Source organism: Leguminivora glycinivorella, chromosome 23 (assembly GCF_023078275.1).
Source record: "Leguminivora glycinivorella isolate SPB_JAAS2020 chromosome 23, LegGlyc_1.1, whole genome shotgun sequence".
Taxonomy (NCBI): Eukaryota; Metazoa; Arthropoda; class Insecta; order Lepidoptera; family Tortricidae; genus Leguminivora; species Leguminivora glycinivorella.
In genome coordinates this window covers 8,242,196-8,254,715 of record NC_062993.1, presented here as the reverse complement: position 1 = coordinate 8,254,715, position 12,520 = coordinate 8,242,196, and positions in this window count along the sequence as shown.

Below are 12,520 nucleotides of genomic sequence, written 5' to 3'. Positions count from 1 at the left end.
TATATTTGATTTATCTCGACCGCCGAAATTGACCGTTGTTGAGAAAGACCATCGCCGATCGTGACGAATAAAGAATGGTTGACGAACACAGAATCGGACAAATTTAGGAACGTGACGAAAAACGAACGTGTCGACCCAAGAGTATACCGTTTATGCGTCCACCCTATATGTCTTATTTTATTTATTCATATTTCACAAGCATTAGCAGCTATCTAAAATCTACCATCCACCAGCCCAACCCAATCTAAATCACACACAGTATCTTCACACTAGGCCGCCCGCCGTGAAATTCTAAAGGCTATCTAGTCTAGATTTTCCCAGCCTCTTGTTAGCTTACAGTCTGTCATAGACAATAACCTAAAGGGTGTAGAGCGGGTGTGTAACAGGCAGATAAACAGGACAGCCTAGAGTCTACCATGAGTCTGCGACGGTTTAGAATACGTAACTCGATATCGTAAACGTCGCAGAAATTGTATGTAGTGTTTGGCTGTTCATTTCTCCAAAAAAATTAATGTAATATGTGAGTTGTGATCGTTACATCTAACGTATTAGGTATATGTGTCAAAATCGTGTCTATTTAGTTTCAAACACGAATTGTAGAGGCTCTGAAATGAAATGAAATGAAATATTTATTTTCCAAGTTGGCATATTACAATGCGCTTATGAACGTCAAATAAAACTACGCCGGCTCTAACCCTACGCCTCAGCCTCGAGAAGATTTCAGTCCCCCCTCAGTTAGAGGGGGGTATCCACTATGGGACCGGCAAAAAACTCGGCGGGCCACTTCTTTTCAAAACATTACATCTTATAATTAACATGCATTAAAAATCAAGATACAATTTAATAGGCAAAAATATTCATAAAAAAAAATTAACACTCTATGGAAATTAATTTCAAGAAATTATATAAAGTACAAAGCTACTAGAAAAAAAGTAGTAGTCTAGTCCATAGACTTGCGAATATTATGATTACTTATTATTGCTTTCACCACTTGTGAAAATAAGGATTTAAACATTCAAAATAATATTTACCGGCCGCTAAAAGCTACCCAAAACTGTTGAAACGTGCAAATAATCCCAATAAAGACACCTTTTTTCGACACCGCAACATCGACTACCCACTTAAGCCAAAAAATAAACGAAGATCAGTACATTTTACAAAACCAATACAAAATTTTACAACATTATTTGTGCAACTCGCAAAATTATAAGACGCACTTAAGTGTATAGACATAGGGTTAGTGTAGGTGCAAATGTAAGTTTGCGGTGTTAAGGGGGGGTTGTAGCAAAAACGTGGGTGCTTGGGGCGGCGCTAGGCTGAGCTAATATTTGAGATGCGATTAAGCTGTGCTATGGATTTATGGGAACGTGATATGAGCATAGAGTATTTTGAATTTGTTAAAATGGAAAAATATATTTATTTTTGCCTCATATTTGTAAAAAAAAAAACAAGTACTTTCTTACTGTTATCGTGCGTGTGGGAAAATAATTATTTTCCTTTCTGTTGAGAGTTTGCGAAAAGCATTTATAAACTGCAATGCATCAAACTGTAGGTAGCGTGTGGTATCCTAAAATTGCACAATATAAGCAATTTCTAATATATATATAGACGGTCTGGGTCAGTAGGTAGTGACCCCCGCCTGCTAAGCCGCGGTCCTAGGTTCGAATCCCGGTAAGGGCATTTGTTTATGTGATGTGCACAGATCACCTCAGTCATTTATTTATTTATTTGTTTATTATTCAAATAAGTTACACAGCATAACAGTAAAACCAAAGCACTGTGAAACTAAAAAATAAAAGCACATAAAACAGTAAAAATCAGACAAAAAAAAACAATATTCTATTTAGGCGACGACGTAACAGCGTGGCTCCGTTGCGTCGTCTGACATGGCGTAGGGTTCGTAGGGGCCTAGGGGCGTAGGGGCGTAGGGGTCATGGATGTTTTCTAATGTATATAATATGTATTTATCTATTTAAGTATGTATATCGTAGCTTATTAGCACCCATAGTACAAGCTTTGCTTAGTTTGGGGCTAATTTAATCTGTGTAAGGTGTCCCCAATATTTAATTTAATATAATAATCTGACACGATTTCATTTATATATCCCAAACCTATGAAGAGTAACATATGTATAAGTGACTGATTTAGCGATTTTAAAAACTATTTTGAATTCTTTTTTGCCCATTTGCAATATAGGTAAAAACAAAATAGTATGCCTGGGAAAGTATACTGAGGTAACCTCTGTTTTTTGATACTCTTTATTATACATCAAACACAGCCGAACCCTACTTTGTCGAGGTTTAAAACAATTAAACGATTGATTCGACAAACATAACGGCACACAGCGTGGGATTTTACATTTATTTACTTTTTAACTGACTTTTACAAAGAAGATTACCTCTAATGAGAAGGGTGGGTACATTCATTGTTTTAAGTATATGTTTAAAACGACTTAGGTTAAAGGGAGAAGACCCGCGCTCCGAATCGTTTCGGGTGCAAAGGCTGGCCATAGCGATCCAACGGGGTAATGCCGCAAGCGTTATGGGCACTTTTGCATCGGAAGCGGTGCGGAGCGGTATTGATATTGACTAATTATTGTTTGTAATTATTTTTAGTTAAGGTTTTTGTTGACATGTATTTATTAAATAGAAATAAGGTACGTTTAAGGAATTTAAAATTTATTCCGTGATTAATATTGCAGTTAAGATGATAGGTACCTACTATTATTACAAATGGTGAAGTTAATGACATATGACATTTTCTACCTGTCAATTGATACTTGAAGACGCGGAAAACTTAAAAAAAAAACATTAAATTATCTACAGATTTACAATAACTTCAAAGTTTCTGAAATAACTTATTTTCAATCAATCAAACGTATGAACACTCTAGTAAATAAAACCTATACTTTACTTAAATAGACAAACAACAGATTTGAAACTAAAAATTCAAACCAGTATTTACTAATCCCAGCCCCCTTTCAAACCCTCATTGCCCGACAATATTTTTTGCCCAAACCACGTACCTACTTAATCTCATAATGTGTTTAAATCGCGTCCGGTGGGCTCTCCTATCTCCTCTTAATAGCTGCTTCCTCACGTCTATGCCATCTTAATACTGACTGATTTCTACCTTATTTTTATAGGGATAAGGTGTATTAATAGTCAAAATAGAGTGTCAAAAGAGGCGTCACTTTTGTCAACGTTTTTACAGGCATTGCACTTTACCAACCCTTAATTATAAGTCGACTACTTCGAAATGTGGCAACTGACGGTGCCAAAAATTTACGTTTCCATGTCGGGACGGACATAGTTTGAACAAAACATAATTATTCCGAATAAAAATAATTTCACTTAAAAAGGCTCCAATAAAATCGTTCTCTGAAAAATTCAGGGACATGTATATGAGGGCATTTTATTTATGGGCGGTTAGAAACAGATCAATTTTATTTTGCTGTGAAATTAACTTAGAAATTATCAAAGATATTGTTTGCTTCACTGCCTTTTTAACCCCCGACGCAAAAACGACGGGGTGTTATAAGTTTGACGTGTCTGTCTGTCTGTCTGTTTGTCTGTCTGTCTGTGTGTGTGTCTGTCTGTGGCATCGTAGCTCCCGAACGTATGAACCGATTTAGATTTCGTTTTTTTTTTGTCTGAAAGCTGAGTTAGTCGGGAGTGTTCTTAGCCATGTTTCATGAAAATCGGTCTACTATGTCGCGGTCGGGGGTTTTTTCAAAATTTTAATTTTGTGGTTAGGTTATTATAACTTAAAACCACTCGCATAAAACAACTTCTCAAGTTTATTATTTTATCTATAGACTGTTATCTGTGTTATATGGTTGTATCACTTTATCCTATTTAGAACTGCAATTTTAGAATTAAAAAAAAATTAAAAAAATCCGTATACATGCACGGACTCAGCGAATATTCGTGATGCCGTCCAAGGAAAATCAAATATATGACATCGGGAATATTCGCTGAATAATCTGTACGCAGCATTCGACTTGAATCTACCTAAAGTGACGATTTTAAAGTGGTCGTGCTACACTACTTGGGCGGCGTCAACACTAGCGCCACTTGTCTTTGATCTCGCCGCGTGCGCAGTAGCACATGACTCACGAGTGTTTCACACGCACTTCGTTAACCATCACTTATTAGTTGCAACTGTTGCAAGTGAATGATTTTGCCAGCTTTTAAGCGGCAAGGCAAGGTTGATTCTACATACATGTCTTTGATTTCGCCGCTTGTCACGCACTTATACACGACATACCTTGTGATACTGAAATGTAAGTATATTGTTTTTTTTTTAACCTTTGAATCTTCTACTTACATTAGCTCCGTATACTGTCTAATGCTAGTTACAGTTATCAATGAACTGCTCCGTGTTGGAGGCCAGGATTAATTTTGAGTCATCGCGCCAACCTAATAAGTAGCTATAGTAGGTACAGTCACCGGCTGAAAGATGTGATGATTTCTGTACCTTGTCGCTTAAAATCGTCGACAATTTCTATCACATTTCAAACAGGACGTTAATATGACAAGTTACATAAATCAATTATTTTTGCCAGTGACTGTAAATAAGTATGTAATGTATGTCACTTCTTACGCCGTGGCTTGCGTGGGCGACGGTCGGACGGCGATGGTCGCGCGACGGAGATGCGACGCATACGAAATCAAAACTTATCGATATGGAAGTATGGGACGCGACGGCGACGGCGACGGTCGCGCGACCGTCGCCCACGCAAGACACGGCGTTATATTGTGCTTTCTCTACTTGTTCTGTTATTCATCTTGCCTCAAACATTGGTGTTGTTAAAACAAATCCAGCACAGTAAACTAAGTTTCTCTGACTATTATCATTGGACCCAGACTATTTATGGTGTAACATTTGAGAGACACCTTTTTTGGTGCCTAAACAGAACGATGCGAGACTGACATAGTCTACCGCAGGACTGACAAGAGAAGTTTGCTGAAATTGACGCTGTAACTGTAACACCTTGGCGTCGCTTGTCTCTTATTTATTTATTTTATTTATTTAAACTTTATTGCACAACCAAAGAAACACGTACAAATGGCGGACTTAATGTCAACAGGCATTCTCTACCAGTCAGCTATTGAGTCTGGGTCTCATCACTCTTCAGCAAGTGCAGTTTCATCACATCACAAATTCTGAGACCCTTCACAAAGCATTTGCGCCACTCTGTTCGTGGTTCTGTGACCCTCTCCCATGACGGCCATGACTATACCCTACTGAGTACTGACCAAATACAAAAAAACCCTCTTTAAATTAATATATACTTAAGTAAAAGACAACAACTAATCATCAACTTTGTCTCACCGCCTTATTTGAACACCTTTCCCCATATCCGATTGCTCAGGATTCGCAAAACCTCTTAACGAGACAACGTCCCATTTCAACCAACTACTACAACCACTTACACCTTTGTCTAAGTATATTTATTTATATGTTTACTCATCTATTAAGTATCGGCGAATAGAAAGGTGTGCTAATTCTGTAACTTAACACCTCAAACTTTGTGGATATAGTCCAAGCGATTATATGATATAAGAGCTTGGATGTAAGTATGTTTTCTGCGTGTATATTAAAATGGAGATAGGACAGTTTAAATTTAAGGTAGTTAAGTGGTTTTGTATGGAGCTTAGGAGCACCTTTTCCGTTGTCGGTAAGATGAAAGCTTTTGCTAATAGTTGTTCACACAAGACACATTATTTCATATAGTTAAGGGCTGAGTGAAGCTTCCGACAGAGTAAAAAACATATCATCATCATCCTCCTTGCGTTATCCCGGCATTTGCCATGGCTCATGGGAGCCTGGGTTCCGCTTTGACAACTAATCCCAAGATCTGACGTAGGCACTAGTTTTTACGAAAGCGACTACCATCTGACCTCCCAACCCGAAGGGTAAACTAGGCTTTAAATAAATAAATAAATAAATAGGACGATCTTACACAGATAGACTGAGTCCCACGGTAAGCTCAAGAAGGCTTGTGTTGTGGGTACTGGGTACTCAGGCAACGATATATATAATATACAAATACTTATATACTTACACATAGAAAACATCCATGACTCAGGAACAAATATCTGTAATGCAAATATTATTGGAATTAGTTCGGTTTCCTCACGATGTTTTCCTTCACCGAAAGGCGACTGGCAAACATCAAATGACATCAGAGTAAGAAACATATATTATGTCAAAATACATTATAATTATTAAGAATACTTATTTATAAACTACATATAAAATAATACAACAAACACTTACTTACATTCAAACTTACACTAAAACTTATAAATAAAAAATTTGGCCCATGCAGGTCTTGCTCATTGGGTACGGTGCCCAGAAATCTGGCCGCGTTGGCCCACTGGATAGCAAATACATTATAATATAAATAAAATACAAATACTGTAAGGGTAAATTAAGCATAATTTGAAAGTTATGAGCAAAGAGGATCGAGTATTATAAGTAAAATCTGTAATCACAGTGCATAGACTGCCATCTCTCGACATAGGCTTGAAACTTTTGAACCTCGGTTTTGACAATTTAGGCCATATTATTAGCTTGATATGTGTTAAAATGTCAAATATTCATATTAGCGCCATCTAGCCGAGCGTTCCCTAAAGGTGTAACGCCATCAAGGCCACCGTACCTTTTTCTCTAAGGCTTTTTTTCTTAGACTTTATCCGTCTATACGGAGTTACACATATCTTTGGTTATGAGTTATACCTACTATATCTTTAAAGACAATATTGTAAAGAAAATTGTGAGAGGTTGAAAAACAATTAAAAAAAGTGATATTATTGCGATTTGCGGTGACAGCTTGCCAGTCCAATGCCCACAATAAATAAATAAATAAAATAAATAAATATTATAGGACATTCTTACACAGACACAATGTAACTCATATTCCAACAGATTAGACTTTCGGCACCCATGGGATGAAAGGGGTGGTGAAATTCTTAACCCGTCGCCACACGAGACACATTAAGTACACCTAACCAATGTAGGTACTTAGCAGTGGCGGCTGGTGAAAATTTCTGCTAGGCAACACTGAGCAAAAAGAAACCTATATTTTACTAGTAATCAATTTTAGGCAAGCCGGTTGTAATCGGCTTGTATGGAACAGCCGCTGCTGGTACTTAGTATAATTACTCAAATAATTGCTGCGTATGCTTACCTTCAGGAGATGGCGGGACGACCTGGACCACAGAATATATAATAGTACAAGTATAGAAGGCTCACTCCTTTGATGTTCACAAAACGCCGCCACTCTAAATTCTTACCTACATTAACAAACGGACCGCACGCGAGCGGCCGACATTGAATTTTATTGCGCCGCGCGAAGGTCGTCACCACTGAATGGGCCGCGAATTCGCGGCCGCCGGCATGTACTTATAGCGCGGCGATAGAATCGCGGAGTGAGCCGCCCCTGCCTGGACGCATTCTACCCAAAATGGTGGGAAAATGCCAACAACAGGGTCGAGTGGAGAAAGCGAGGGGAGGCCTTTGCGCAGCAGTGGGACACAAAAGAGGCTAATTAAAAAAAAAATGCTTACCCAACAATAAATCGTCCGGAAACGAATACATATTCCGCAAAACATCCACCAGCCGTCAACAAAAAGGAAATACTGTTATATAACAGAGTCGCAATTGTCGTCAAAGTGGCCGAGAGTGGAAAATCCATTACCACCCGATACCTACACATATTTATACTGTTTAGTGATGTGCACATTGTTTATCGATAAACGGGAAATAGGTCAGGGGAAATTTAATTCAAATAAATGTTAAAGGGCATTTTTTCTCATACAGATTGACTGAGTCCCACGGGCCTGTAAGCTTAAGAAGGATAAAAGTTTATGAGTGAAATACATTTTTTTTATACTACGTTGGTGACAAACAAGCACACGGTCCGCCTGATGGAAAGCGGTCACCGTAACCTATGGATGCCTGCAACTCAAGGAGCGTTGCCAACCCATTAGAAACTTGTACACTCCCTTTTGCTGTGTTAAGTACCTACACGGCAAAGAGGAGTGTACAAGTTCTAAGGAGGGTTCGGGTTGCCGACGACTCAAAGGACAATAGACGGAACAAATTATTTCCGTACGTAGGTCCTTCCATCACCAGTACACCGCACCCTCGTTGAGCTCTGACAGCCTTACTCACCGGCAAGAACACAACACTATGAGTGGGGTCTAGTTTAGTGCTATTTGCCTGCGGTCTTCTGTAAGGCGGAGGTACTTCCCCAGTTGGGCTCTGCTCTAGATTCGAGCGAGAAATAATAAAAATATAACATTAACATTAGTATTAACTACTAGAGCACAGGTTCATCACACTAGAAATGTTAACAAGTTAAAAGGCGACAGTTAAATTAGACAATCTTTACATCAAGTATACCTGCCAACTAGGCTCCTGCATGCCCCTTCTCCCTAATTTTGCATCTCATGTTTCCCTAATGACAAAAGCCTCTGATACTATAAATAATTTGCAGGAAGCGCCGTAGAATCTGGAAAAAACAAGTGGGTGCTCTCGTTTTGAAGGCCATGCTTCTCTTTGGACGTGGAGATATGATAGTTACAAATAACTATACCTAACCGAAGGAACAAAGACAAGTAAAAATCCATACTTTATAGAGGTAAATGTGTAAGTGTTGTATATGTCCATCTTTCAAGGCAAAACGGAGGGATGAATTGAAATTATTTTTTAAGTGAAGATAGTTGAAGAGATGGAGAGTGGCATAGGCTATTTTTTCTCTTTCTAACCCTCCACTTCCCTAAAATGGAAGGATGGACATTTGTATGGAGCATTGCGCAATTTAACGCAAGCGAATTTGCGGGCTAAATCTTGTAAGTACTGAAGAAACAAAACTAAAAAATAAGAAATATTTTTATCGATACTTGCCCCTCCCTCCGAAAACATATTAGAGTGCACGTCGTCACATTTTCTAATCTATATTCAAATTGGCGAGCGCCGCACCGCATTGTGAAAACGGAATATTTTTCCAATTTCGCTGGAAAACCGCTCCACTACCAATAACACCAACAAACTCAAACACAAGCCAAAGTCAACTGTACTTCCTACAAGCTTAAGGTGACTATTGATTTATCTAGCCGCAAATATATTTTGGCAACTCGCAAAGAGAAGTCACTCAAAAATTGAAATTCAAACGGAATCCTACCTTTATCATACGGTAAAAAAGTCCATAATAAATGATTTGAATGAAAATGCAAATTGGTTGGTTGAAAACGACCTGAAAACGTATACGTGAATGCTATTGTCCTCTCGTTTTCGCATTTACCTATGCTTTTTTTGGTGATGCTTTTTATTTGGCATTGATTTTCAATACATTTGTGTTTTTGTGCAATTTGAATTGAAATGTTACAAAACGAAATGTGTATTTTATTAGTTGGCTGAAATTGATTTGCCTACATTGGTAAAAAAAAATACCGAGAATATTTCAAAAGATTTATTATTCAATTTTTTTTTTCACCCTTATAGTTATGTATTCTATCTCAACATATAGGCTCAACCCTCTTTATGTCACAGCAAGAAGTGTAGAATGTATTAGATATAATTAAGCTTTGCGATCCTCGTTCTGGGTCGTACCTGGTCCAACAGGTCTCCATTGCCGTCCAGCGGGGTAATGCAGCGGGAATAATGGGGACTTTTGAGCCAGGTACGATCCAGGGAGGAATATTTTAGTTTTAGTAACCTGCCTGATTGATGACTTACCTGATTTGTATTGATGACCCTTCTGACATAAATTACATAATATAACATACTTTGACGAAGTCTTTTTTTTTATGAAATAGGCAGCAAACGAGCAGACGAGCCGCCTGATGGTAAGCAGTCATCGCCGTCCATGGACATAAGCAACATCAGCGGAGCCACTTATGCGTTGCCGACCTTTGAGAACCCTAAATACCTGCTTCTTGAAGAACCCCATGTCATAGCGCAAGGGAAACACCTCAGAGGGTAGCTCTTGCGCCGTGGATGTATTTTGTAAAGTGCTGATTAAGCTGTGTCTTAATAATATAAACAAATCACCCTTTATGTCAAAAGTTAAAATTTTAACTTATATTTTACAATGTTGTATTAAATATATCCTTCTACGTATTGAATATTTGTTTTTATATTTTTACAATATGGTATTAATGTCTTTTTATTGTATATTTACATTTGAGCAATACAAGTGGTACAGTTTCGCAGGCAAGATGGCGGTGCCCGGCGCCGGCGCGACAGCCGATTCAACTCGTTAGCTACATGGATCATATTAATACTGGATATAATGGATATTAATATTAAATACTTCAATATTCTTGAAATTTATTTAGTCCTGGATATTATAAAATTAATGAGAAGTGTCTCAGTATCGAGAAAAGTGGCCCTTCAGACATCGAGTCTTATTTTGGACCACTGACCTAACGCAAGGATTTAAAAATTCAGAGGATGAAGTTTACAATACAGGCATAGTCTTGTGTGATGGATGGTTATAATGGTTAATAAAATAATGTATCTAGGTATACTTATTGGTATCTGTTCCTCGCCAAGCGCATGGCCTCGTGCAGTACTATACAAATAGGACATGCTTTAAGCGACAAAATTTTATGTCAGATTCAGAGTTCATATTATCGATAAACTCAACTGTCGATCATTTTCTCATACCTACAGAAGTGATAGATAACCATCATAAGTGAACAGCCATAAAATAATAGATAATAATAGGGACGCCATCGTCTATGTAAACTTTTGTATGACATTGACATCGGTAAGTGTTGCTAGGTTGCTACGATAAAAAAAATAGTTAATTTTTTTTTCCAGGCTGTAAATTTGTAAAAAGATCTTTTCGTTGCGCGCTTTTTAAAGCACTTCCAGCAAAATTACCTCTACGGCACAAACCCGGCCCAGAAATAAGATGTCCAGGCTCTCATATTTATTTTTATTTATTTATTTATGATTATTTGCATGGTCCGCGCGCGATGTGACAATACAGGCGCTATTGTTTTCCGAAATAATAACGAGATATGGCGCTTCTCAACATTGCCTTTTTATTTATTTATTTTCATTTTAAAAACTCTTATTTTTATTTTGGTCACGAGCTTTTAAGGGCGTGTAGTATTTTATACATTGGCGTTTGAATAGGGCTGAAATAATATAAGTTTGGTGAGTGAAAGGTAGATTTATGGTGGGTATGAATGAATGGTTAGTTTGTGAGAACGCATTGAATTAGGACGTGGGTAATTTTGGGATATTGGTTTTTATAATGTATGGTGCCAAAAAAGGTAGATGGACTGTGTGAGAAATTATATAAAATGAAAGCAAGTGAATGATGAGTCGACAGGCGGTTAAGAGGTATGATGGAACAGAAAGACATGCTGCACCGACCCCAAATGAATGATGCACGGACTTTACGGGCTAGCCAATGATAATGATGATGAAAATGGGATGCAAACAAGCAGTTAAATCAGGTGTTGGTTTATAGTTATCAACGCAGCCTATTGACATGTTATATGCTATTGTATTTAGCCAAGATATCTATTTTATATAGAGATGGGCCGAATATGGACTTTGCCGAATACGAATATTCGGCCGAACATTCGGTTCAGCTCTTACCGAACCGAACATTCGGCCGAATATTCGGTTACGCCATGTTTTAAAAGGGGATGTTCATTAAAACTATTAAATTATTGATAATGGTTACATAATTATGTTACTACAACTATGTTTTTATGATTTAGTAGATAACTAAAACTTCATTAAAAGTGTTAAAATCGCTCTAAACTCTTCTCAACTCTTAAACTAAGGTTTTATAACTTTTTTACACAGCAATTGTATTTATATTTTGACGCATAGGTTTCTCTCTTATTAGCAGTTCCTTAAAAAGCTACTAAAATAGGAGCGTATTATCCAATGGAATACGTAAGATTTACATTCGTTATTTACTTTGTTTATTCGGTAAATATTCGGCAATGCAACCGAATTATTCGGCCGAATACGAACATTGAAAAACTTGCCGAATATGCCGAATACCGAATATTTACCGAATATTCGGCCCATCTCTAATTTTATACTTACGAAGTTAAGTTATTTCTGAAGAAGCCAACTGATAATCAGTCTGTCGGACGGCGACTTTCAGGGTGCGTAGCCGAATGGCACAAACGCTCACGAAACGCTCGTAGATAGCTATCTCTATCGCTCTTGCGTATGGGCGCGACAGAGCCAGATTACCTTTCGCGGCGTTTCGTTTTCGTTTCGCGTCGGAGAAATGCCACTTTTAATTTCTAATAATCGTCTGGTGTATTTCATAATCCGAATTTCATATTATGTTTTTTCACAATTACTCATAACGTTTTATGTAGATATTAGGTATCTGAATACATTCAGTAAATATATTTTTTTACAACTAACACAATACATAAGTAATTAGAAGTACTTAGGTATTTTATTAGACCGACAACACCGTATTTTACAACCACTTTTTATCATAGCAAACTAGCAATAA